This window comes from Cyprinus carpio, chromosome B7, assembly GCF_018340385.1.
Source record: "Cyprinus carpio isolate SPL01 chromosome B7, ASM1834038v1, whole genome shotgun sequence".
Classification (NCBI taxonomy): domain Eukaryota; kingdom Metazoa; phylum Chordata; class Actinopteri; order Cypriniformes; family Cyprinidae; genus Cyprinus; species Cyprinus carpio.
In genome coordinates, this window is record NC_056603.1 from 934,826 (window position 1) to 962,603 (window position 27,778).

The following is a 27,778-nucleotide window of genomic DNA, read 5'->3' on the forward strand; positions in this document are numbered from 1 at the left end:
AAGAAGTCTGCATAAGTTAAGTTCAGTTTTTAATAAACCACAGCCCACAAGCATTGAAAAAACAATATGCATAAACATATACCTAGGCCTTCAAAAGAAAAGAAAAACGCAGTTTAAACCCTCTACTGGAAATGTCTTACCAAATATCATATATATTCTTTCATCACTATATATTTCTTTTGCTATCTTCATAACTACAATAGTGGTTAATTAATTGAATTACTTTCTAATTGGATTTTTGTTTTTTAAACACTTACTGATAGTAAATATATCTGTTCAGGCTTGTAATTAAAAAAAAAAAAAAGAGACAAACTTGCATTAGAGTTGCTCAGTGGATTTATGTTTAGACAGTGATGGTGGGTGCAAGATTTAATCCATAGAACCTGAAGAGTCCAAGAAAAGTATAATAAATGTTGAACTTCAAAGAACTATAGTTTCAATCTAAACCATTGGCAGATTTCTATACATAAGCTGTGCAATAGAGAATACTTTTCACTGGATGTTGTGACTCAATAACTGACTCACACTGCACAAAAGGAACCGTGCATTCTCACCCAGAGAAACCTTTAAAATTACCATATGTATCAGAATCACTCATTGTCATAGGACACAACCAAAACAAATAATTGAGCCTACTCAAGGGTTTCATTTACGTATTTAACGGATTATTAATTTTCTTTAACTATTATTGTAAAACACCAAACTGAATTCTACCAACACAGACAATAAATGTTTTATATGAGTGTTTGAACTTTAAAGTGAATATGATAAAAATTGAATATTAAACAGTAAACACAAATGCTAAAGTTGGAATCTTTATTTGGCTGTTTTTTTTTTTTTTTTTTTACATGTACAGTTAATTTTATTACAATTTTATATAAACAAAGATATTTAGCAGAGTCAAGACCTAGTGCATTAATGGTGAAAACATGATGTCGCTAGTGTGGCACGTGTCCATTTCTCTTCTGTGTCATTCATTTGTTGCTGCAGCCCATCTATCTGTTGCTCACTGATAATGTGAGAATCAGCCTCCATGACATTACCTCATCTGCGCCAATACTGTCGATTTCAAACATGGAACATTAGTAAAAGAAGACAATTAATGCTCTGCCATGTTGGGTTTTCTGTACTGGTAAATAATAATAGCCGATAAACAGAAGTGTGAACTTTAAGTCTGGAATACACTACACTACTTTGAAAATCTGAGCAGAAAAGTGTGCCTCATTGCTAGAAGATATGTGACAAATTAAATATGTATTCTTAAATCAGCTCAAAATATCCTGTGACTCAATGGAACCACAGAATGAAGCTTAAAAAAATAAAAAACAGTCTGTCCATCACATACAATACAATGTGTAAACTCTGACTGACCAAAATCTGAAGACTGACTCTCAATTACAGCAACTAGCATCAAAACTGCAAACTGGGGCAAAAAATCTGTGCAAAAGTTGTGTAATGTAATCCAGAATTTAGCAGCTTTGGCCAAAAACCCCTTCACTGCTGCCAACCATAAAAATGCAAACAGCAACAGAGCTTATTTTAATTAACATCCTGAAATTTATCATTAAAGACAACAGGCTTTGCCATTTTCCATGCTGATTTTTCAAAAAGGGCAAAAAGCGTTGTGTTAAAGAAAATACACACACCTGTGCAAATTTGTGTATCTGTTCAACCACTGCAGCAAACAAAGCACCTACGCTCTCATCAATCAGACTCTGCATATAATGCACCGCCTCTTCATCTGAGAGGTCCAATCGAAACTTGTCCTGGACCTGCAGTGGGCGGGCAAAGAATGAACAGGTTATTTTACTGCCCAGATGATTTTACCTCTGAAGTTTTGGAGACAAAATGTGAGGACCACACATACTTTTTTCACAGTTTTGTCAGGCTCCAGCGCAATGTCTGGAATATTTGCGTCCACCATCAGAGAGAACAGATTCAGAATGAGATTTGAGTATCTGCATATGAGGGGAGAGAACATTGTTTTTAATTTCTATGATTTAGTCTACTGATATACTACATGGAGTACACTATCTTTCAAAAGTTTGGGGTCAGTAGGACATTTTACTGTTTTTGAAAAAAAGTCTGTTATTCTCACCGAGGCTGTATTTATTTGAATAAAAATACAGTAAAGAGTAATATTGTGAAATATTATTACAACTTAATATATATATTAATAAATATATTAATTTCTTTCAAAAAGTTCATCTTTTGAATGTTAGTGCAGGTCTTCCATTTGTAACTCACCTGCGCAGGTGCAGGAAGGCAGTGTAGCACTGTTTCCTGAACTCCTGGTATTGTTCACTCTGCATGCCCCCCATCCCCTCCACCATCTCCTTGCTCAGCTTCATGGGGGGTGGCAGGGGTTTAGGGTCCCGACCCAAAATATATCCAAAATCAATATGAAACAGCTTCCCTACAAGCAAGAGAGACAAATCAGCATATCCAATCAGTTTTTTTTTTCCTTTTCTGGGCTTACAAGTCATTCAAAATTGTGGTGCGCTTATGAAGTGTACCAGTCTTTGTGAGAAGCAAGTTGTCTAGATGTCTGTCTCCAACCCCTAGGATGTATGTGATGACACAATAGCCCGCTAAAAAAGTATACATTCATTTAGTACAAGTAAACAAAGATTTTTAAAGTACTGAATAAATAATAAGCTAAATAAAGTATTAATGGATTCACAAACTGAAGCTCACCACAGCTTTTAACATATGTGTCCATGACTTCAGAGCTGATGCCGTATGGCCCCTTATCATTCGGAGCGTGCTTTCGGAAGAAACTCTACATGGAGACAGATTAACCAAGAGAAATACAAAGACATGAGACTTTTTTCTTATATTACAAACAAACATAGAAAAATGTGTTTAACAGATCCAAAACAATTTGTTATGTGCCATACCTAACAGTGCCATTAATTAGAATTTAATTATATGAAATTAATTTATTATAGAATAACATTTGCAGCACATGCACACTTTATATTTATTTATTTAAATAAATAAGGCTTATTGGGCAGTCATTATGACCATGCAATACAGGGTGTCCGATTCTGCTTAGTTCCAATCTGTGCTAACACACCTGCTAAGAAGTTTCTAGTGATCCTGAAAACCTTGAACAGTGTCTAATTAAAGTTGGAACTAAACTTTGCAGGATGGTGGCTTTCCAGAAGCAGGATTGGACAACTCTTGATGTATTGCATTACCTGAATGTTGCCTTCAGTTGCCAGAACCTCAGCCACAGGTACTGACTGCACAAACTGCATAAAACCTGCAGACAAATCATACGCATCCAGTGTGAAATGAAACTCCCCCATGTGACTTGACTGGCTCATGGGTTTGTTCTGCACACAAGAGGTGAAGCAGTACTGACCATGTTTGGTGCTGGTAGCCAGAACTTTGTATGGAGTCAACTTCAGGTCCAAATTCTCTTTCCTCAGCAACTGTTAAAGACAGTGAGAAAGTACTGATAACAACTGACTAAAAATCTAAATACTACAAATACTTATTTTATTTTATTTTCGTGGTAGCTTTATATAAAACCAACACACATCTATGAAGAAATTTGGACTTCTGTGTGGCATTAATGAATACTGATTTAAACTTTGTGACCTTTTGGTACTGTGTGATGAGATGTAATGACTTCAGACCTTGTCCATGAGTGAAATAATCTGCAGGATGAGCTGATCCTGTCTCAGGTCATCTCCATGTTTAAAAATGACAGGATATTGCTCCCCATCCTCTGTCTTAAAGATGAGCTTTGCTGGCATCAGGGCACTCTGGCGAGAACAAATAAACGCGGTCTAGGGGTGGACGAGCATGTGTTCACAATGCAAATGGATGTGAATGATGCACAAAAACCTTAAAGAGTGTTGCCGGTCGTCAGGTATGATGCCCTTTTATGCGATCTGCGTTCGAAGAGGAAGAGGGATGGGCCTCGATCTCTGACAGATTCCCTTCTCATTAGGCCCACAAGCCAGTATCGCTCCGTCCTGTTCAGAGACAAAATAAATCATACAACTACTTCATAACTTTACCAAGATAACTGATAAATGATTCCATCAATTACTGCAGCTATTAAAACTGACCCATGCTACTACCTTTTATCCTCTTGCGGTTTTCCGCTCTCGCTCTGAACGGGCTTTCATGAGCATGCACTAATCTGTCTACAAACTCTGCTGGGCGGCCAGAAGGGAGCGCATCACGCTCACACTCTTATCACCCCTGGACACAGACACATCATACACATCACAATTATTTACCATTTCTTTTATGCAAACTTAAAATTTATTTACATTTATACAACTGATATGCATAATAAGTGGCATTAAATAATTATACAATCAAATAGAAACAATAAAGCAGCAATAACCCCAGAAGTCGCGGGTTTACTGCGCATTTAATAACAGCTATACGGCTTGTACCATCTTTAACATGTTTTTTTTTTTTTTTTTTTTTTTACTTTTTTGTTTTTTTTTTTTCAAAGAAAAGATAACATTACTCCACTCTTCAGTTGTCACAGGAGCCTTCAGAAATCATTCTATGCAGCTATTTTCACACATTTATATATATGATAACAATGTTTTCTTGTAGCAACAGATCAGAATATTAGAATAATTTCTGAAGGAGCAATGTGACAGTGAAAAACTCTCAGAGTAAAAAGCTGCTCTGAAAATTAAGATTCTGAACCAATAGTGGAATAATCTAACAGTTTAAAATAGAAAACATGTATTACACTTTTATTTTAAGGTGTCCTTGTTACAGTGTATTATACATATAAGTACTGAAGTAATATTAATTACACTACATGTACCTATATATATAGTTAAGGTTAGATTTGGTTTTGGCTTAGGGTTACTTGCATGTAATTATGAATAATTAATTGTTATTATAATAGTAAGTAAATGTAGCGTGTAACCACGGACACTTTAAAAATAAAGTGTTACCTGAAAACATTTTATTATATTGTAGTAATATTTCAAAAATATTTTCTGATCAAATAGTACAATAATGGTAAAAAAATTTACTTTTCTTACCATTTTAAGAATCATTTACATTAGTTTGTTATAATCCCACGTGGGCTGTGAATGTGAATGTACCTTGAGCAGAGCCTGACTGAACTGGCCAAGATTACATTTGATGTACATGTCAATGGGTTTTAAATCTCTCTCTGCTGTGTGTCCTGATCCTCCTCACACGCCACAATTACATATCATGTAGAAAAAAAAAAATATCCAAATGTTTTCTTTCACTTACAAAATCTTTAATATGGATTAGTAAGCACTGGCACATTGTTAGCATTAATCGTAAGAACAGAACTTATACAACACCTCAATCCATTACTCACCAGTATAAATAATAGTTGGGCCATTGTAGAGTTTTGTGCAGGCACGCGGATATAAGGAAAGGTGCAAAAGATCTTTGCTGTGGAACACAGGTTTATATGCACTGCCACATAATCTTCTACCTCCACTATCCAGCTAAAAATAATTTCTCTTTGTTTTTTTTTTTTGGCGACCCTACTTCGAGATTCTCCATGTCTGCTCCTTCGTTGCCTTTCTGCCGTGCAGGGAATCCAGTGACGGTCGATGCTATCTTGGACTGCAAAATAATCACTTTAAACCCTCATATTTTTTCATTTTTTCATTTTTTATTTTTTTGAAGGTACAACTGTTCATATGACCCAACTATCTTTTAGGATCGTGCATTCAATTTTGAAATGCTAGTGGAATTCTGGGCAAAGTCATGTATAAATGCTTGGGGAAAAACAGTGCATGTTCTGTGCGGTTAAAGCTGACCTGTCAGATCTCCTATTGATGAGATCTCTGCCAGAAAACCCTGACTGACCACACGGAAGTGACCCTTGACTGTCCCTCTCTACGTCAGTCTCCAAAACCACCCTGAATATCATTGAAGTTCTCAGATTTCCAATGCCTGCGGCACCAGCTGGGAGCAGAGACATTAGCAGATACTACAAGGATAAACAGAATTACATGTATTTACACGGCATCAGGTTCCGGTAAAATGCAATCAATCTTTAATTTGTTTCTGAAAGATTACCATTGGTAATGGTAATGTGTGCTTAAGTATTGTTAATACGGCTTATGAAGGCAATAACATAATTTGACAAACACAGAATTTGTTACAAATGTAATGCATCTAAACCACTGACAATTCTGAACTAACACACACTGTACCTCATCAGCAGCCTGCTGTAGCCTCGCGACGGCCGTATCGTCTGAACTGTGGGGTTTGGTGAACATGAGAGGAACAAGCCAGCATCCAGGGAATCCTCCACATCCATCGGCCGCCACTTTTCTAGCAGTTCCAGGCCTGTTTTGGCCTCACTGGTGGAAAAAAACCAAGTCAGTTCACAACACTTGCAGGAACCTTAGTCAAAGCCTAAAAAAACACAGCACAATGAGATCTTGTCTTGGACACAGACTACACTGAGATCCCATCCTGGTACCAATGGTAACCCTGTAACGTATCTGCAATGCGAATAGTTTCAAAGTATGGGTGTTGGTTACATGAAACTTTTTTTTTTGTTTCTTCTTGTCTTTCTTCGTCTGCTTCACGCAGGCTTTACCATATTTAAAAATCAAAATATACAGTAAAGAGAATAATATTGTGAAATATTATTAAAAAAAAATATTTTCTCTATTTCCACATTTTAAAATGTTATTATTCTTGTGATAGCAAAGATGAATTTTCAGCCGCCATTACGCCATCTCTTCGTTGGCACAACGATCCTCCTATACTACTAAGGTAAAGTGGATTTGGTGCGCAAAATCATTTCTTATTAGTAGCAAAGTTTGAAAGTGGAAATCATAAATGTGATTTTTGACATGAACCAAATCAACCATAACAATCTTTTCTAATCATTCAAAATGTTGGTTACTGTCACTTCTGTTCAATGTTATGTGCCCCTTGCTGAATAAAAGTATAATTTACCTAAACCTTCTGAATGGTTTTCAGTGTGCTCATTCACTCACCTTTTTCCTGTGTGGTGAGGTAGTATCTAAACTTGCCACACAAGGTCCTGTTCCTCTGTTCCTCAGGAGCTCAGCTGTTTAGTGGGTTGGGTAGCTCACTATGATCTATAACAGATAAATATATATATATGATAAATATGTATGTATTATTCAAGGACATCAGAGGAGATTTCTTTCTTGTGTACATCTTTTTTCTCTTTATCACTAACATTGGAGTTGATCACCGCGTGGCTGCATTAGGTTTGAGATCATGGTCGGATGGTCCACGTGCGCAAACTACGAGCCAGTTTATGATGCTTACTCTCCACAACGGTTCTCCTGCAACAGATGCCAACACCATTTTACATGAAATTATCTCTTTACGAATTATCAAGTGCCAACAATATCCTCCACCATTTGAGCATAAGACAGACATAAACACTGAGTTTCAGCGCCCATAAACCCAAGATATACTACTTTTTTTAGCGTTTGTTTTCGAACTCACACCATGCACATCTGAGGGTCATGGACTTTCACACTCTATCTGAACTGGTTGGCAAAGGGGAGGATTCATCTGCATCCTGTAAAGAGAGAGAGAGAGGCATAAAACCTACTGAAATGTGACAAACCCATTTGAAAAGGATACCTCCACCCCAAAATTAAAATTTGGTCATTATATCACTTACCCCCATTGGTCGTTCCAAAACTGTAAAACGCCGTTTCGTCGTCGGAACACATATTAAGATATTTTTGGATGAAAACCTGGAGGCTTGAACTGGTACATAGACTAGCCAAATAAATAACAGTGGCAAGGTCTCATACAAGGTATGAACGTCGCCGTCAAGACTACTCCATCTGCCATAACAATGTGTCAATCGGGTTATATGAAGCGACATGAACACTTTTTGAGAAACAAAATTAACAACTTTATTCAACTGCATCAACTTTATTATTCAACCTTTAATTTTATTTCTATTTAGGCTCTCTCGTTGTCTCCTCCATTATCCCTTTAATGCTGCGTATGCTCTTCTGTAGTCATCATCCGCGCCAACAAAGGATGCACTGTTTTCTTTCCCAATCAAAGCGACTAAATACACATAGAAACAGCAACATGCTTGGGGTGTCGATGACCACAGAAGAGCAGACGCAGACGACAGTTGATATGGAGAGACACAGAGTAGACGTTGACAAACAAAATTATTGAATAACGTTGTTATTTTTGTTTTCTTACAAAAAGTGTTTCCCGGTCACTTCCATATAACCCAGATCTGCAACGTCTGATGTCAGATTGGAGTAATCGGACGACGACTTTCATACCTTTTATGAACCTTGACACTGGTATTTACTTGGCAGTCTATTGGGACAGTGACGTGCCTCCCGTTGTCCATCCAAAAGATCTTAAAATTCTAGTTTCCGAAGACGAACGGAGCTTTTAACAGGGTTTTGGAACGACATGGGGGTAAATTGATTAATGGACAAAATTTTTCATTTTGGGGTGAAGTATCCCTTTAAGTACTAGATACAGTAGGTGAACTATTACATTAAACAGTTTAACTAGTGCAACTACACTGCTTTGGCAAATTTTGTTTATCACAATTTAGAGTCAACAAATGGCAGCTACAACCTAGTTTGCTTCTGTACAAATAAGGATATATTCAATAAGAACACAAAAAACAGTTATGGTGTGGGCTTGTTTTTACCCATCTGAAACTGATTGGATTGTGAACGTCGGCCATTTCCCACTGTCCCATTTTCAGTTAATTGTGGGGCCCCTCTGCTTATTTTTTCTTAGGGCTAATTTGGTGATTAAATATTTTCATTACCCAGCATTCACATATGCTCTGTTAAAAATTGTGCAAGCATTTCTGAAAAGCTGCTTTGCTCTACAACAGTATCCATAATACAATCACCTTAATAGTTATTTAGCCGGTTAACATTAACCCCACAGCTTAGTCAACTAAAAAATATGTTATTTAGAAGCAAAGCGAAGGCTAACACATTTTGGATGAATCATGCAAATTAACAGGTGAAGTAAGCAAGATTCTTCTGATTCATTAGTGATTAACAGCAAAATATGTAGATACAAGTGGATTTACACCTTTTCCGTAATAAACAATGCTGTATTCTCGTTCACCACTTTGACGCGGGGGAACTCCACCATGAGGTACAATGAAATTAGAGCTACGTTTCTCACCTCTGTAGATAAAACAACACAAGCTTTACAAATAATTTGGACTTTACACACAGAGGTAGCAAAAATTACAGTGGCTTCATATTCGTGACACTTTTTCCCCAACCACTCACCTCATTGATCATTTCAATCTCTCTGAAGGTCAAGCGATCCAGCCAGTCTTACTTTAAACATGTGACCCTGACGATGAGCTTTTGTTAACTGAGAGGACACAGAGGCAAAAGAGAGAGAGAGGAAACTTAAAGAACAAAAAAAGACTGTCTGCAAGATCAGTAAACTCCCAGACACAACTAAGATGTTTGTGTGCACAATCCTTATCATATGACTGTGGCGTGTCAGCCAGCTTAAGCACACTAAAATGCTCCTTAGCCAAGGACATTCAGGGGGTGCCAGTCCGGATTTAAGTAGCACTCAAGTCCTTTCTAAACAACAGTTAGTAATAGTTAGTACAATAACCATCTCATCTAAAGGCCACCAAAAGTCTGAGAGGACTTTAATTAACAGCCATTACACCATTTTTAGTGGCTAAAAATCATGCACATGACATTAATGATTATTTTCACGGGATGTTCCCTTTTCAAAACAAGTTACGCTTTATCTATGGCATCCCAACCAATCATTCTGACTTCAATTATCCAGCACAAAAAAAAAACTTTTTTTATTTAGTCATTTTTCTAAATCCTCCTTTTGTGTAGGACTGTTTTTTTTTTTTTTTTAAATGGGATAAAAGTCTGGTTATTCATTAAAGACATGACCAATCTAGCAAACTTACCAACTTTTACATGGTTGTATATGGAGTTTGAAAAAATGTTAATACTTAAAATAAATAAATGTAAAAAAACAAGCTATGTTGACCTGCCATATTATTTTTACATTTGTTTATTGTGTCATAAAAATTGTTGTCTCGATTCCCTTGAACACTTGGTGTGCGTTTGTACAAAATCTACACTTTGAAAATAAATTCTCCCAAAACAAAAAAAACAATTGGTGAGGCGCAAACAACAAAAATGTCAATGCCTGAAGTCCCCGCCCCCCCCCCCCAAACAAACACAGAAAATACCATACTCATCCTATTTGTGAAACATGTTGGTCAAATTATAACAAGCTCTGTAAATATATACCCCATCGCTATATCTTGGCCCCGCAAGTATATATGGAGACAACAACATTCATCACAAACAACACATCCACCCGCATACAAGTACATTCAGCATTCCTGTGTCTGTTTTCCTCTCATACCTCACATCACTAAGTATCTCTCCAGATCTGGGCCTGGAACAGAGGGCAGTTAACAACATGTCCTTTGACAGAACACACACCACACAAGCACCTCCCGCTCTCCTCAAAACAACAGAAACATTCGCAATCTCCATTCGCTTCCACAAAATGGGTAACTCTATAAACACAATCAGGCATATCCATTCTAATCTCTCCCTGCCACCACCCACTTTTCATTTAAACTATTTCTAATGTTGCAGTAACTGTCCCAAAGGCATTATTTCTTTCTTTCTCCAATTTCTGTCTCAGTGGGCGTCTACACGACCTGGCCAGGCGGGCCCACTGTCCTCTGCCATAAGTGCTGCTGGTCCTTCCTGGTGTACTAGTGGCGCCTGCCCTCACCCCCACAACCGGGCCAACAACTCAATCATGCAAGTGCCCTGGTCGAACAACTAGTATAAGGAGGAGACAGTGAGAGACATAGAGATGCATAAAAGGAGTAGCATATAAAAGTAAGTTAAAAGTGTGGGTTTAACGCAAACTTTTGTGTTAAAATGCCACACTGAACAAGTTGTCTCTCTATCATGTAATAATAATAATATCTGTCCTTAAATATTAATAACACTCATCTTCTATTTAATATGCCACAGATTTTTAATCATAAGCAGAAATAACAATCTGCACACAAGTTATATGGGGTTTACACCTCCTTAAAAAATGTATTATTTAATGCTATATCAGAGGCCGTAAAAAAATAAATAATAAAAAAAAACTTTAATACACAGCATTAATTAATAAAAATGTTCATAAAATTCATAATTTTTAACAACCCATAGATCCAATTAATGGTTTCTTATAAACATACATTACAAAAAACAATTCAAAAACAATTCCTAATTCATACAACAAAGATCTCAAAAAAAGAGATCTCAAATCAAAAAATCCATTTGCATTCTCTTTGTAAATGTTGGCGTTCATGTCACCACCCTTTGAAGCTGAGGTATATACCCTATTACCGTTAAAATTCAAGTCCGATATGGTATGTGACACTTCCAATGAAATGACGAGCTACCGGAGATTTTATGCCCTTTCTGCTGATGGAGCTCACATGTTCGATATAGCGTGGTCTGATCGATCTACTCATGTTTTTCCACACATACTGTTCATTACACGCACAAGTCAACAGATAAATGATTCATTAGTGGATGCACAAGTGGTAAACTGTCTAATATGATACACTCTGGATCTTCACGCTAACTCTTGAAAGACACCTGTTTTCTCCGTAAATATTTACAAGTGACACATTTATGACTGGAAAAAAGCATACTTCATTTCCGCCAATCTCTTTTCTTATTACCATATCAAAAGTGTCTGATCTTTCAAGATAATCTCTTATGTTATTCGCTCTATAATGCGAGAATATAAATGGGGGGGTCAGAGAAAGGTCATGCAATATTAGGATCAGCTGGTTGAAGAATGTGTCAACCGTTTTTTAATCACATCCTTAATCTCACTGACTATGTTTCCGATATATGTTGTAGTACATATAACCGTGGAATGCATTAGATTTTACTTTTATTTCCAATCTGTTAAATCTTCATGTTGCACATTTATTTCCCCCATCATCCAACCACTTATTAGGATAACCCCTAAAGGCTAACTGTTTATAGATTCCTACAATCTGTTTCTCAAACTCAGAATTCTCGGAGCAAATTCGTTTTAAATGGAGAAATTGTGTATAAGGCAATGCCTTCTTCAAATAGGTTGGATGTAGCGTGCAAAATGTTTTTATCAGTAGGCTTGGTATATAGTGTGGTGATCAAGGACCCTGATTTCAAAGAAACTCTAGTATCAAGAAAAGATGCTGAAACAGTATCCAATTCTACATTAAATTTGATCGAATCCACAAATTGTTGAGGAGATGCAGTTAAAAAGTCATCTAGCTTGTTCCCAGCCTGGAACACCTTAAAAATACAGAATACCTCATCAACAACACGATGTAACTTAGAAACTGGATAATTATCCCAAGTGTATCTCTCTTCCAAAATAGCTCATAAATAGGCATGCATAATCAGGAGAAGATTTAGAGCCCATAGCAGCACCCTGTTTCTGTAAGAAATACTCATCCTCAAAAATGAAATGTTTTTTTTCTAAAAGCAATTAAATCATATCCAAAACAAACTCCGTCCGAAGGAGGAGATTCCTTCCTCCCCTTTGCTCCAAGAAAACTTTATAGCCTTCAATCCTTTCTTATGTGGAATATTTAGTGTATATAGCAAAACAACATAGATTGTTGTAAGATAGAGTTCGGACACATCCTGCTCAAAATGTATGTTATTCAACTGCTTTAGAAAGTCACCCTTGTCCCTTAAATACGATTACAGAAGATTCTCAACTAAAGGTCTCAAAAATCCGATCGACATATTGAGACATAGGTTCTAACAGGCAATCAATCTATGCCACAATAGGGCGCACCAGAGGGGGGCTTTTAAAGATTTATACACCTTAGGTAATGTATATATAGTGGAATTAAACAGGATAATCGTTAGTCAAAAAAATTTCAAATCCAACTGATTTTATATATGCCCTTTGATACATGATTCCTCCGAGGAACTTATCCACCTCCACCATAAAATGCCCATAGTGGGGTCGCGATCTAACTAAAGGTAACAGGACCCACTGGACAATTTTGGATTTAACTTCTGCTATATAATCTTCCTTCTTCAGCACAGCGCAAACAGACCTCCACCTTATCAGCCGGTTTCCAGGATCACATCGGTTTTCTTTCTTTGATAAAATGGTTTAAAGGAGATCTGTGATGGTTCTTTTTCAATCATACTGGTCTTGTTTTTCGGTATCATACATAGGATCCGCATCTACCCCCCCACAACCCCTTCAGAAGCACCCGCTTCGTGTAGTTCTCTGTCTGTCTCTCTGAACGTGCAAGAGGGTCAATGTTGTGGAGGGCGTGTTAGCAAGGGACCACGAGTTTTTCGTTTTTTATTTAGCGGTACTATTTGCGTCGCACTTGTCCGTAGGGAGTAGGAATGAGTAACAGAATCATACTCTTCGTTGAACAACATCCCTTCTGATACAGTATTTCAAACTTAATAGATCTAAAGAATGTAAACATCTCCATTTTTAAATTGAAATAGCATCGGTAGGAGCAGGGGAACTATGATAAAGACTTTATGAGCACATGTGCTCAGGGGCTGATGGGCCACTGATGATAGATTGAAGACTAGTTGTGTTCCTACGTCCCATCGCTTTTTCTTGAGCGCGAAATTCCGCCTTTCCTCCTCTTTACCACCTCAGCTGTTTTCTTTTCGTCCCGTGTGTGTAATGATCGGCACGAGTGGAGGTTGAACACCCAACCTGATATTGGTCCCTCCTAAAAAAAATCATTTCCGAATCCATTTTAAAAAAATACGAACTGATCCCGAGGTTAGAAGGAATGAATCTCTGAGCTGCCCTGCTTCGTTGTCCTATGCGTTCCGAAGGTTGCCCAGCGTCCAAAATACACCCTTATCAGCACAGAATCCAGGGTAACTCGACGCAACTTGCTCAATTTCTTCTTTTGAACTGACTCCTGGAACTTAATAGTAGATTCCTTCAAAGTTTGTTCAATCATCGTTACAAGAGAAGAGTCCAAAGACAAATGCATTCTTACTTTAAGGTCCGTGATGTCCTTCTGCACCACAGATAGCTGTTGTTGCATATACTAGATCAGTAGGCTACCATAAAATCCAAAGACGTTTTATTAAGAATCACACACTATTTGGTGCAGAAATCTCCATCATTCCGGCCCAAAGTAGGAATCTTCTGAAAACATAATCCCCGAGGAATCCTTCTCGATCTCACATACTGAGAGTTGTGCCATTTGCACGCAGACAATTTTTTCTGTGCACAAATACTTTAGTTTTTTTTTTCATAATCCACATCAGTTAAATCTGGTAATTCAACGAGACCTGTGTCTGGAAACAAAATCTGATTAATATCCTCCACAGTATACGCATGGGTCTGTGCCTGGATATCCGTAAGGCCTCTGATTTTAGCAAAAAATGACATCATGTCAACCGCAGAAAAATAGGTGGAGGTGGATAAGTTCCTTGAGGAATCATATCAAAAGGGATATATAAATCAGTTGGATTTAAAATTTTTGATGAAAGATTATCCTGTCTCAATATGTAGATCGGATTTTGAGAACTTTAGTTGAGAATCTTCTGTCGTATTTAAGGGAAAAGGGTGACTTTCTAAAGCAGTTGAATAACATACATTTCGAGCAGGATGTGTCCAAACTCTGTCTTTCAGCAATGAATGTCGTCTCGCTATATATGAATATTCCACATAAGAAAGGTTTGAAGGCTATAAAGTTTTTCTTGGCGCAAAGGAGTGAGTAATCTCCTCCTTCGGAGTTTGTTTTGGATATGATTTAATTGCTTTTAGAAAAAAAACATTTCATTTTTCAGGATGAATATTTCTTACAGAAACAGGGTGCTGCTATGGGCTCTAAATCTTCTCCTGATTATGCATGCCTATTTATGAGCTATTTGGAGGATGAGAGTTACACTTCTTCGTCTCTGGGGGTACCTGCGGGGGGTGGATTTGTCTTTCGCTACGTGTCGCTGTAGGTTGATGTGGGCGTTTTCTTCTTTAATGGGTTTAAGGGTTCCAGGGGAGACAATCTAGGGATGTGAGGTGGTGGGTTTTATGCTGTGTTGCAAAGTTGCTGAGGAAGTGTGGTGATTCAATCAATTTTAATGTAGAGTGGGAATAACGTTTCAGTATCGTTTCTTGATACTTGAGGCTTTGAAATCAGTCCCTTGATATCACCACCTATATACCAAGCCACTGCTAACAAACAGCATTTTTTTGCCAGCTACTACTGCTCTCCAACCTATTTGAAGAAGGGCATTGCTTATACACAATTTCTCCATTAAAACGATTGGCTCAGAATTCTGAGTTGAGAAACGATTGTGGGAATCTATAAACAGTTTAGCCTTAGGGGTTATCCTAATAAGTGGATGGATGATGCACTGGATCGTTCCTAAAAAAATCATATTCCTCAACCAATTTAAAATAACGAACTGGATCCATATGTGTAGAAGGAATGATCGCTGAAGCGCACCTGCTTCTTTTTCCCTATTCGGTGTCCGAAGTTGCAGCTCCAAAATACAACTTATCAGCACGAAATCCGGTAACAAATCGCCGCAAACTTGCTCATTTCTCTTTTGAACTGACTCCTTTAACTTAATATAATATTCCTTCAAAGTTTGTTCTCATCGTACAACAAGAGTCCTACCAAATGCATTCTTCTTTAGGTACGTGATGCCGTCGCACCACAGATAGCTTGTTTTTGCATATACTCTATCATAGGCTATACATAGAAATCCAAGACTTTTTATTAAGAATCACACACGATTTGGTGCGAAATCTCCATCATCCAGCCCAAAGTAGGAACTTCTGAAAACGAATCCCAGAGTAATCCTTTCTGATCCTCCATACTGAGAGTATGCCATTTTGCACACAGACAATTTTGTTTCTGTGCACACCAAATACTTTTTTTTTTGTTTTTTATAACCACATCAGTTAAATCTGGTACGTCAACGAGACCTGTTTCTGGAAACAAAAAGCTGATTACTATCCTCCACAGTATACGAATGGTCGTTGCCTGGAATCCAAGGCCTCTTGATTTTAGCAAAAATTACATTAGGTCACCGCAGAAAAATAGGTGGAGGTGGATAGTTCCTTAGGAATCATACCAAAAAAAGGGAATAAAATCAGTTTGGATTTAAAATTTTGAGGAAAGAGTATCTGTCTCATATTAGATCGGATTTTGAGAACTTTAAGTTTAGAATCTCTGTCGTATTTAAGGGAAAGGGGACGTTCTAAAGCAGATTGAATCACATACATTTCGAGCAGGATGTTTCCCAACAACTCCTGTCTTTCAGCCATGAATTTACGACTCCCTATAGTAAGTCGATTTCCACTAAGACAGGTTTGAAGCTATAAGTTTTTCCTTGGCGCAAAGGATTGAGTATCTCCTCCTTCGGAGGTTGTTTTGGCTATGATTTAATTGCTTTTTAGAAACAACATGTCATTTTTCGGATGATATTTCTTACAGAACATGGTGCTGCTATGGCTCTCAATCTCCTCCTGAATTATCATGCCTATTTATGAGCTATGTGATGAGACGAATACACTTTCTAAGTAACATCGGGTTGTGGAAAAGAGATGTTGATGGCGTATTCAGGTATTTTTAAGGGTTCAGGAACAAGCTAGATGATTTTATCTTGCATCTTAGGAATGTGGTGGATTCAATGCAAATTTAATTGTAGAGGTAGATAAACCGTTTCAGTATCTTTTCATTGAGTACTTGATTTCTTTTAAAATCAGGTCCTTGATCACCACCATATATAAGTACCTAAGCCTACGGATAAAACAGCAGAGTTCGATGCACGACTCTGACTGCCACACATACCAACCTATTTGAAGGAAGGCATTGCCTGAGAAACAATTTCTCCTTAAAAAACGAATTGCTCAGAAATTTCGGAGTTTTGAGAAACAGATTGTTGGAATCTATAAAGTTTAGGTCCTTAGGGTTATCATAATAGTGGTGATGGCACGTCGACGTGCACTGCGTAAAGGATTGTGAGGGTCCTTCGTGGAAGTAAGTGCAATACTAAACTTTAACTGATGCATGATGGAAAAGGTAAATCTAATGCATTCTTGGTTATTTGTACTCACATATTCGCAACTAGGTCTGAGATTAAGGATGGGATTAAAAACATTGACACATTCTAACCAGCGATCCTGTATGTGCATGCCTTTTCTCTGACCTCCCCTTTATTATCGCATTACAGAGTGAATAACATAAGAGATTATCTTGAAAGATCAGACACTTTTGTGGGTAATAAGAAAAGAGATTGTATTGGAAATGAAGTAAATGTGTCATAAATGTGTCACTTGTAAATATTTATGGAGAAAACAGGTGTCTTTCAAGAGTTGCGTTACAGATCGAGTGTATCATATTAGACAGTTTACCACTTGTGCATCCAGTAATGTCATTTATCTGTTGACTTGTGTGTGTAATAAACAGTATGTGGGAAAAACTAATAGATCGATCTGAACACGTATTATCGAACATATGAGCTCCATCAGGAGAAAGGACTTAAAATCTCTGGTAGCTCGTCATTTCAATGAAGCATCACATTCCATATCAGACTAGAATTTTATTGTAATAGAACATATACCTCAGCTTCGAGGGGTGTAAAAATGGAACCCGGAGAATCAGAATGGATTTTTGATTTGAGATCTTTATTGTTGAATCTTTGTACAATAGGATTGGTTTGAATGTTTTTTTGTAATGTTATGTATATAATCACCTTTATAACATCTATGGTCAAATATGGAATGAAACATGTTTTTTGCATTTTGCATTAATGATGTTTATTAAGATTTTTGCATTAAGGACTTTTTACCATTAATATTTGTATGGGAATGTCTTACGGTATTTTGACTATATATTTATGGTCTTTTTGTGCAACGTGCATATTATGATGTCAATGTGAATGTGATGTTTAATGGGTACATGAGTGCACTAATCATTTGGCACTGAGGACAGCTTTGTCTCCACATGTTTTGCACTTTTCATTGTTTTTTTTATGGGTTATGAATCGCAAAGTTTAGGGTTTGTACTTTTAAAAAAATTTTTTTTTAAAGAACTCTCTATGCTTCAAAAGGATGCATTCATTTGAATTTTAACATACAGAACAAGGTAAGTCCTGTGAAATATTAACTAAACACAAGGATTTTTTTTAACCTATATATATATTTATATATATCACATATATATTAGCGTTATTTATTCCTGTTCGTGGCAAATCACATTTTCTCAAGCAGCCTCACCTCCATCCCTTCAGTTCAACATTATCACTTAATGAGGACGTTTTTAAAAATCCCAAATCCCGATGGGAAAATTACTTATGGATCCAGCACGGCTGGGAATATTAATAAAATTAAAAAACTGCTGGGCACCTAAAACATTAAATTACATACGGGGGAAACATGCTTCCAGTTAGTTTGTTTACCATGAAGAATACCGAGGAACACAACACACAGCTCGATGAACAAACATTGTAAAACAGATCTGCCGGCTCCATATTTTCCCAAAACAGGGTGACTGTAGCCCTCCACCAGGTGTGTGCTTTTCGGCCGGGTCCATACACAAATGCCCAAACAGTGTAAAAAAAAAGAGTCCCAAGGCACTCTGAGGCAAGAGGTCAGGGTACTTCACTGGCGCAGCCTAGTTTACATCATTCCAGCTAACATGGTAATAATGTGACAAAACACATAGGAACCTGCATACATGCACAATGGTAAAATCTGAAGGTTGCTTTTGTTTTATTTTGTTTTTTTTCAATGAATTTTTTTTCACAGTCGACATTTATGTGCAAATATCTCACCAAAGCATTTCTGGCACATTTCCATTTGGTTTCCCTTCTTCTGACTCATTATTGGATCAACACTTGCATAAATGGAGCCACAGTGTGACACAGATATAAAGCAGTTAATAAATGTACGTACTTCCAGCGGGTACTGGGAAGGGGCTTTGTAAGACGTTCGTACTGGCATAGCCGCAGTGGCTGTCTCCCCAGCAAACAACGGAGCAGGTGACGCATATGTCAGAGTGCCTCTCCTGATGGTGTCCTGTCGATCGCGAGCATGGGTCCCTCCAGCAGAGCTTTTTAGCTCTTCTGCTCTCTCTTGCCCTCCTTAGACTGCCTCTGCAAAAACAAACAGAACTGAGATACTAGATTTCTGCTCATTCAGGAACCCAGCAACAAATCGTAGCGCGAAATGTCCCACACTTCATCAATTGTGAGCAAGTGTACTCAAATGTAAGCAGAAGCATGTGATCAACAGATTTCCTTCCCTGTTTTCAGCATGTAATATTAAACATATATTAAATAGTAAGCAGTAAAATATAACAAATAGTTGTTTCCTGCCTTTAATATATTTTCCAAAATCCAATTTATTTTATTTGATTCCTAAAACGTGGATTCAGGAAGTAATCAAATCAACACAGATAAAAGAAGCGCTGCGATAATATTTTTGTAGAAACTGGTGATTTTTCATGATCTTTGATGAATACATTGTTCAAAGAACTGTTTATTTAAAATCTAATGTTTTTTTGACTCAGTTTATCAATTTAAAAGTCCTTATTGCTGAATAAAAAGTATTATTTTCTTTTAATAAAACCTCTGAGCTGCATCCAAAATTATGCGCTGACTTGCTGCCGATTGTCGCTGCGGATGAGTCAATGACTTTGCAGGCAAGCGTTTTTGCACGAAGGCACCTCATTAAACTGAATTTCTGACAGACTTGCTGAGTCAGCGTAACGGTTTAATGATCTACAACAAAATAGCATGAGTTTTTGTGACAACTAACGCTATTTATTTACTATAATACTGATTTCTCACTATAACAACATCAAAATTGCAAAACTGTAAGTAGAATATGCATTACGTACACACTAACTGATCACCAAAGCAACCTCCATCTTTTTTTGTTTTTTGTTTAACTAACTTAGCTCCCAGTCACAGTAATGGACGTACAGGTCCTGTGGGATCTCAAAGGTATGAAGATACATCAATCTGCCTTCAGATTCTATAAGAAAAGGGACCAGCTCCGAGAATAAGTACAGCAGAATTTGGATTCCGAAACGTGCCTTGATGCCTTGATTGCCTTGACGCAAGGTCTTGCTGTGTATGAGTTGTGTATTAGTAGAGTTGTGTCCACATCAAACGTGGAGAGCAGACGGCATGCCTTGTCCTAATGCTCATTTTTCCGTTACTTCTGATCCAAATGACAATACACAGTGGTTCATTCATCAATTTCGACTTGGCTATGCATTTGAATCTCTCCCTGCCTCGATCCAGGTGTTCTGAACAGCCTCTCATTAGTTTCACAAGAGCGGGGCCCTGTGCCCCATTCGGGCCTGCAATGCTTATGTACAGAGCTGGTCAGTTCCAACTCTCAGCAGATATTCTTCTGCTTGTGGGTGGCTAAGAAGGGTGACCTCTGTCCGACGCAAGGCTTCAACAAACTGAATTGGAAACCTTTTCGCCTATCCATAGGGTCCATCCCGTTTTTGGTTGCATGCCCAATCGACCAATCTGGTTTCTTCATGGGCCTGGTTACGGCAAGTCCTATTCCTGACATCTTACTTGCCCCGAGCTGATCGTCCGAACCTTTCGCGAGGTTTACCCTTGGTATGTCCGTTTTTTTTTGCACGCACGTCCTTTCTGTGCATGAGGAGAAGGCTGAGCACCATTGTCCGATTAAGTTGCTTGAAGCCACGCCCCTCTCCGTCTGGCACGCATCTCACTAGGTCTTTTGTGGCATAGACGGTGCTCTACCTACTAAAAGTGAAGAAGAAAATGCAATCCTAAGTACTGTTTCTGTTATGTAATGCCTGATCCTACAGACACAGCAGTAATGGGAGCACCGACATGTTTGTTTCCCTTTTGTTTTTCCACGCTTCCCTATAATCACGCTAGTTCCAGTGCTTTGCATGACTGTGTACATGGAGTGCAGCTGGGCCAGACCGGCACGGCAGGGTCTCTCTGCCAAGCATATTCATTAGGTGTTTTTCAATAACCCATTACCCCCCCAACTAGGGAGGAGGGGTGAGGCAGGCCACTATGCCCTTTGCTCACTACTGCATGTGTCTATCTAATTCCCTAGTCCTATGGACTTTATCTATTGAATGTTTTTGGGGTATTTCAATCCCTTACATCCGTCCCCGACCAAAGAGACGACGACATCTTACATAATCATTGTGAAGAGACGTCATTACATTACATTAGTATGGTTTGCTGATGTGTCCCATACTGAACTTCACAAAAAGCCTCAGTGTTCGCGCACATCATTTTGGCGCAGGTAAACTATGCAAAACTTTTTTTTTTCAAAAATTTTGTGGTTACTTAAAATGTTGTTTAAAACTTTTCTGTATATGCAGTGCAGCAATTTTTTTAGTACAGTGGACATTTTTTTTAAGGAAACAAAGGGAACGGAAGTGACTTTGTTGCCAAGTATGGTACGTCCCAAAACTCATGACTTTGTGCTCTGCAGTTCCATAATTAACCCATCCAATTGCATGCATCACACATATGAACACACCCGGAGTAGTGGGCAAGAAGGAACACCCCGGAGCAAGCAGTGAGGCAGTCCACTTTTTGCTGCGGTGCTTGGGGAGCACAGTTGACGGGTCAGTGCTTTTGATCAAGGGTGTTCTCAACCTCAGTTCAAGGTATTGATGGTGGAAGAGAAGCGCAGTACATGTCACATCCCGCGCAATTCACTCTCCCCCCACCTACAATCCCTGGCGGTACCCAGACGCGAACCCACGACCTCTAGGTTAACAACTCGAATCAAAAAAGTAGTTATAATTCAAGGTTTATTTTATTGAGTATACTTAAGTAAAGTCAAGTATATTTGAAGTATACTTATGTAGCAAGTATACAAATTTATCAGTGTTTAGTAGTAACTTGTAAGTGTACGTTCAATTACTATGGGACTAAATTGGCCCACCATTCTAGTTATATAAAAAGTATATTTTAAGTATACTTTAGTTAACAGTAGCAAACTGAGTACACAAATAGTTTACCGTCTATGTTCGTCGTGTTACGCCATTTATACTAAAAGCGAACTATAGGTAGACTGAGAGTGTCCTAATTAAATACTTGACACTTGAAGTTATAGGCTCAGTAAACTAGTAAAACTACTACTAGTATTTTATACTTGCAAGGTATACTCATAAGTTTTCTTAAGTGAAACGTACCATATACATTTAAGTATACTGACTACAGTATGTCGTATTTAGGTTTAATTTTGTCTATTTTTGTTCTATGATATCTGAACATACAAAAACATCCAAAGAAAAGAACAGGGTATTCTGTGTAAACAAAAAATTTTTATTCTAGCTTCATGCATTCTCTTTTTTTAAACACTTTAATGTGGGGTAAGTTTTCATAAAAAAATGAAGAAAATACATTACGTTTTGAAGAAAAAAGCTGAAAGAACGCTATCATATTGGATTCAGAAATGATTAATCAAAATCGTAGACGTAAGCTCAATCAACCCACTTCAGAGCGGTGCACTGTAATTATTACTCTTCATCAGTCGACATTTTATTCCAGACCATTACAGTTTTAATGCCTGGGGTTGGTTCCTGTGAGATGGATTGTGTTAGATTACATGTGTTAGGATCTGGTGCTTCTTTTTCTTCTTCACTGTGTGTTTTTGGAACAAAATTTGATAGAAGATGTGTACTCGCGCCTCTAAAGTATAACAATGAAACAATCACGGATATAGGAGCACAAGTATAGCTCAAAATATTTAGACTTGTTGTAGTATAAGTCAAGGATTACTTAAAGGTCAAAACTGCATAAAGCCATTTCTGAGAAGTTAGAAAAGAAACTAAAAGCATACTTCTATTTTGTAATTTAAAAGAAGTATACTAAATAGCATCACTTGAATAAAACTTCTCTTTTCGTAAGGCGAGTATAATAATAGGCCAACTGACCGCCCTAGAGAAGGTCAGAACCGCCTAATCATACCGTCATTCCAGGTGCTTCACAAGGTGATCAGATCTTCATCGTGCGTTTGGCTCTTTACAGTCGCCTTGTTCCTATGATGAGGACTCGAGCAAGTTTGCTGCTTGGCACCCAGCGATTCCTTCCCTTCTGTTTCTAGAACGTAATGCAACACGCACAGTGAAACTAAAACTGATTCCCCATCGTGCTGCGTGTGTGCAGGCCGCGACAGACACTCGCAGGGTCAGAAGGAATCATTTATCACTCTTTATATATGAGCTCCACATGCTCGCTTTGGTCACCCATCGCACCGATTTGATATCAGGAAGGTATTCTTTACAATTTAAAATAAACGGTGCACTACATTTTATTACTCTGGGATCAAATATGGCCCAGTAGACACTTTATGTTAGTATGATATTAAGTTACCTACAGCGATACAGATGGATAATGCATACACGGTATATTCCATTTAATACGCGCGATGAGCCATGTGAGGGTTTATCGGTCTCTGTGACATTTGCTGGTTTGACACGTTCTGCAATCAAACACGATGACTAAGGTGCAGAAACATAACTCACATTTTCAGTGGGGGGCGTTTATGTCCCATCGCACTTACACCTAGTTAAACTTGTCTGTGTCCATTTCAGTAATAGACCGAGTGTTATGCAAACGTAGTGAATAAAACACAAACTGATATAAAATAAAAAATGCAGTTTGTCAGGCGATTTTTGGTTGTAATAACTGCCGGGCCTAGAGCAAAACCCTGCATGGATCTGCTTCAAGCGTGTAAGTTTAGAGGACAGTTTATAATGTATAGGCTTGATATACTCTGCTATGAGATTACTGAACCAGCAAGCATTGGGCGGTCTAACATATTGCAGTCTTAATTAAGACAATTAATAAAGTGGGTAAAATAAACATTTGCCGGGGCTCGATCGCGTCTGCTTTTCGAAACAAAAACATTATACCAGGAGTAAATAATCGATGTCAATCGTTCCATAGCCGCAGCGGAACTGTGTTATGGGACCTGCCGGATCAGAAATGACTTCTTTGGGTCTGGGAATCTCGTTTGTTACGAAGGATACGTTAAAACAGGACAAACTTCTTAACGCGTTTAAAAGTCCCTCTTAGAATTGCATAATTAGTTGTACATTGGTGGTGATTTGCATTGATATTTCTGCGTCTGTGAGGTTTAAACTGAATTAAGGGCATGTCACTGTCAAGTTTTTTTGTGTTTAAAAACGCTTTTGTATAAGTTTCAAATATTTAAATATGTTTAATTAATTTGATTGTGGCAGCCTACTGCACTTAATTAATTAAATGAAAAAAGTATGCATTTATTCTTTCGTATGATTTTGTATAGGACCTGTTTGGAATCTTTTTAAATTACGGCAAGCTCATTGTGGTCTCTATCTATTAAGAATTTGCCAAAACAACAACGAAAAAGAATAACGAGTTCTTTATATATTGCACTCAACTCACTTTGTGATTGTTTCATACGCTTAGACCTGCTGTGGAAACTAGCAGGTTAAGTGCCTTTGTCAGCATTTCTGCCAACAGCAGGCGGAAAAAATCATTTGCAATTGCTATCTGTAGTTTTGGGTACATTAACATAATTTTTCTAAGTATGTTCCCCCAATGCAATGAACATTTTATTGGTGTGTTTGTGTATATAGGCACCAAAATATGTTGGCAACTCCCGTAAAAACTGTCATTCTCTCTTCACACTCATTTGTGAGGGCAGAAAAAAGTACCAAGTCAATAAAAATGATTGAGAAAATAAACTGTTCTTGCTTTTTAATTTACATTCGCTGACAGCTTGCAATTCGAACACTCGTATCTAAATTTTAGTGCAAACTTGGGTCCCCCCCCTGCATTAGTGTGTAGTTATATGGCCCAAATGGTTGGTGAGTCAGACTCTGCTGTAGCCGAGAAGGACCACAGGTCCATTACATTCCTCCACTCGGGACTCAAGAGCTGTTAACAGAGAGAGGATAAGGCTCATTGCCACCCATCATGTCGTCTGAACACTTCACAGAGGGAGCTCTGCTGCTTGCTCTCAAGTTTAAAGCCACAATTCCTGGGGAGTTGGAAATGAAGGGCAGCTGCCACTCTTGGTGATGATGAGAGTTTCCAACTGCCTTGACCTCCAGCAGGCCCTGAACTTTTATATTCAGGAATTGTTTATAGACCTATCAATAATTGTTTCATATGATAGATTAGGTATTTGCAGATATGATCAATCTGAATTTATTTCTGTTTTTTGATAAAATGGGCAGTTTACTAATTACATCGTAAACTCAAACTGTACTCTGTTGTGTTGTAACTGCTGATTAGGTGTAATATGTACTTGATTTTGTCTGTTTTGGGGAACGACACGTAAACATCTTGTTCGTACTTCTGTCGTTCGATATTTCTGTTCCAGGAGGATTCTGTTCTGGGCAGATAATTATTTTCCTAGGAGCATAGATTAAAGAGGGTACATACAAACATAAGTTGAAACAGTGGCATAGCTTCCCTAAGGTATCCATGAAATCAGGAAATGGTGCTGCCCAAAAAAGCAAGTGACCGGGAACAGAATTATTCATAACAGCAGTTAGTAATTCAGCCATTTAACGACAATAACCAAGGATTAATTGATACCACGAAATGAGAACTACTGCCCAATGGCATTTGGCAATTTTCATTCCTATTGGACACAAATCATGTCCTATGAGGTGGAAATTTTTAAATATGACACCAGTTCTTACGTTCAACCAGAGGGGAACATGGTCAGAATGCACGACCAGAGCAGAAAAGAGACTGTGAGTCACTTTGTCCAAACTGAGGCGCTAGTCAGAGCCATACAGCAGTAGTACAACATGCAGTACACAGGGAGGAGCTTTCAACACCTTTCAGACTACTGTGGGGTGACACAGGTGTGAATGCTACAGAGAGACTTTGTGGTACACCAGGGCCTCGTTGGAAAATGCCTGTTTCTTCTATCGCAATTATTTCCATCTTGATAGCAAAGATGACGAGAGATGAACTAATGCGTGAACGAGTATGTAATGTTTGGTTCTGGCTCAAAGAACGTTACCTCGTGGCATACGCCTCAAAGCCTAATCCCTCTACTGACCACCTACGAGGATCCTCCAATAACAAAAACGTCGAAAATTACACTTCATCTTCTATGTCAGCAACACCACACACACACACACACCTGCAGCGTGGTTTGTGCAATTAAAAGTCCATTCGTCTTTAGAGTTTCCTCCTGCTCATGACATCTTAGGGACGACCCGTGGCGGTCACCACGGCCCTGACATCATCAAGCATTGAAGCTCAAGTCCAAAGAAGCAGACAGGCGGTAATGGCAACCTAGGGACCACGGTTGTGATGCACATGACTGTTTTTGTTGTTTGAAGGAATCACCTAGAAACAATTTGGTGATGTTTGAGAACCAACCCCGTTTGACCATGCATTAGAATCCATCTGCGGTGAGAGTTACACCAATCAGGTGAAATTGAATAAAAGCCAAACACTGGTTTGTAACTAATTCGGAGGTTGGGGCTGATCCAAAGAATTCGTGCCGGTTTTTCTCTCAGTGGCATCTTGTTGTTTTAGCATTTTAACATTTTCGATTCGGACAAACAATTTGTAAGAAGTGTTGTATTATACCGTTAATCACCAAAAACCTGCCACAAAGACATGATTTTCTATCTTTATGAGCCCGGTTACAACGATTTGTTCAGGTCCTTAAGCCGATTTTGAACAATATGAATGATTCTGAGGGATAAATGAACAGTTCGACATTAATTTGTGCCTAATCAGATTGCAAAATATGAAAATTAAGGCAAAATATTAGAATTAGTTAGGGTCAATGCAACATTGCAGATGTTTTCTGTTAGCACCTGTGGGTGTGACTACATCCAAAAAAGTGACAAAATACAGATTGTGGGGGAAAAAAAATATTATTCTAAACTTGTGTTTAGGGTAATCTTGATATCCATGGAGTATTTGAACCATATTTTTCCAACCCTTTGGCAATATTGTAAGTTAAATTATACATTTTCAGTACAATAAAAACTGACAGCTTTTGTTATTAATAATAACTGAAATAAAGCCTACGGTGTGTGTCGTGTGTGTGTTTATGTATATATAAATATATAAATTCATTCTTATTTTGTGAAAAAAAAAAATTGGACAATTATAGAAAGCAAGCATTTATCAAATTAGAATAAATTGGGTCACCTTTGTGTATATATAAATATTAGCATATATTTAAATGTAGGGGTGTTATCATTCTTAATTGGCAAACTCGTTTTATCCATATATTTGTTCTGCATGCTGGTTCGACGTAACAAATTTTCCATCATGTCCAAAAAATTGGACATGATGGAAAGTTTATATTTTTGAAGCTCGACAGCATGTAATCAAATTAGAAAATATTGGCCCTTTTTTGTATATATATATATGTTTTTTTGTTTTAAATGTGGGCTGGTGGTCTTTAATCGGCAATTTCGTGATGTTATCCATATTTGTTCTGGGTATGCTGCCTCACGGCAACTTTTTGCTCTCTCTTGCTCTCTTAGCTCTCTTCTGCCAATTCTCTTGAGTCATCTCAAAGGATGTGTCAGGAATTTCTATAGTTTTTCAAAGTCCCATGCCCAGTGGAGCGGAGAATGGTAATCACCGGAGAGGAAAAAGCAAGTGGTGCCAAGCCACAGCTTTTTCCTCCTCTGCACACCCCCCCCTCAAACAGCCTTAACTAGCCTGCCCCCACCCCAGAAACACACCCCTCAGGTAGGGTGTAAACC

The 27,778-nt window shown here is 38.0% G+C and overlaps 1 pseudogene; it reads right to left on the reverse strand.

Annotated features, from left to right (window-relative positions):
* Positions 1 to 275: 275 nt before the first annotated feature.
* On the reverse strand, positions 276 to 19,014 carry LOC109104131 (annotated as a pseudogene).
* Positions 19,015 to 27,778: the final 8,764 nt, after the last annotated feature.